General features: G+C 43.8%; 1 protein-coding gene across 1 annotated transcript in view; it reads right to left on the minus strand.

The window, feature by feature from the left end:
• Positions 1–1,888, minus strand: part of LOC103918280 (plasminogen-like) — a 31,429-nt gene that overhangs the window by 6,251 nt on the left and 23,290 nt on the right. The window lies entirely within an intron of this gene.

Here is a 1,888-nt window from a genome sequence, read left to right on the forward strand (position 1 = left end):
GTCACCATCCCTGGAAGTATTTAAAAGACGGGTAGATGAGGCGCTTAGGCACATGGTTTAGTGGGCATGGTGGTGTTGGGTTGGTGGTTGGACTCGATGATCTTGGAGGTCTCTTCCAACCTTAATGATTCTATGATTCTATGATTCTAAGCTCGGATTGGTGTGTGGGGTTCTTGGTTTCTCTAGGTTTCTAGTGTTGTTCCTCTAGGACCTTTATCTTCGAGGTTGTATTAAGCACCTCAGATCTAATTCCACTGGTAGTATGGCCCTCACAGCAACTCCTGTCTGACCTGCTGGTGTGACAGTAGCCAGGCAAACATTTTTGAACTACAGCAATAGAGCATTGCAGCTTCTGCTTCCTCAACATCAAGAAGTTAACTTTGTTTCTACCTATGCTCCTATTCTGCACCAAGGAAATTCTACATCCATCCTAAGATGAGACAGCACCTAAAAGACCTGTTGGCGCACAAGGAACTGGCCTTCAAACTGGATTGAAACAAAAAGAGAGTGGACACTGGCACCTTCTCAGAGGCCTCTGTTGTCTGGGTAGGTAAATGAACAGGAGAGCAGGGAACAAGACCTCGGAAGATATATCGGAATATGGACGACATGACATTGAAATGGAAGTATAAAGTCCCAGACAGCACACATCTGCTCAGGAGCACGGCACATAATTCACCTGGGACTAGACTTCTACTGAAACCAGTGATCCTCCTCAATAGATCAGCCCTCCTTTGGGATGATTTTGGTCAAAATCTTCACAGACCTGCATCAGTTCTCTGACAAGTCTTGTCTATTGCCACAAAATGCAGGTATAGGAGTAGCAACCAGTCTTCTCACATGATATTTTCTTGGGTGATCTGTTTTATGAACAGACAGTGAAGATTTGGAAATAATAAGGTCCACAAAGAAAGCTGAAGACAAATGTAAAAAAGGAATTTAATGAAGTTGAAAACAAGCAAAGTTGATCAAAGACAGAAACTGAGGGGTATGATATCCATATCTGCTATTTATGGCATCTCACATGCAGAATGTGCTCAGATGGTGAGTGCTGCTGATGCAAAACTGACTACAGTGCTATAGCATGCATGTATCTATAGCACAAATGTGCATAGAGCACCCAATGAAAGAGGAATTGAATGACATAGTTAAAAGCACTAGCAAAGAGTAAAACTGGTGGAGCACGAGTTCCTTCTACTCACCTGAAGTCAGTGAGTTTTTGATTAATCAAGCACCAGAGAACCTGAGTTGAAATTTAAGTGAAATTTTTCTAAGTTCATTAAAGCTGTATGGTGACTTTTTAAAAAGAAGTGCCCTCTCAGGTCAAACATGAGCTTTTCATGATCTTTAATCCATGTGTGATGAGTGTAAGAGCAAGAGGGAAACCAATGAGTAAGTAGAAAAGTTTCAGGAGTGTTCCAAAAGGGAACAAATAACATTGAAGTAACTGCACACATTCCACAGCAGACTGCTCAGATATCTAAGCAAGACACAAAAGAGGGCTTCAGGCAATTACAGTTATGCACAGGATTTTTCACTATATCACAAGCAGGATCTGGTTTTACTGAGTTGTTGGCCAAGTCTGCAGCTCATGAAATATGGATGTGGCCTGGCCTGGAGCACTGCCAGGGAAACTGGACCCTTCTACTTGCTCTATGTAGAAGCTGTGGTGCCTCCTGGCCAAAGCTTCAGTTGGAGCTCACAACCCTCAGGGCTGAGCAGGAAAACTGTCCAAGCAGATTCTCCAGACACAACTCCACTTTGGTTTGCCTCCACCCTCCCTGCTTCAGTGGAGCTGCCGCTTAGTGGGTGGCAATCCCTTCCATCCTAACTGGTCCTTGCCTTTCATAAACTGTGTAAGAAGCTCACATGGATTCTGCCAGTGGGG

Source organism: Pygoscelis adeliae, unplaced genomic scaffold (genome assembly GCF_000699105.1).
Source record: "Pygoscelis adeliae isolate BGI_AS28 unplaced genomic scaffold, ASM69910v1 Scaffold300, whole genome shotgun sequence".
NCBI lineage: Eukaryota > Metazoa > Chordata > Aves > Sphenisciformes > Spheniscidae > Pygoscelis > Pygoscelis adeliae.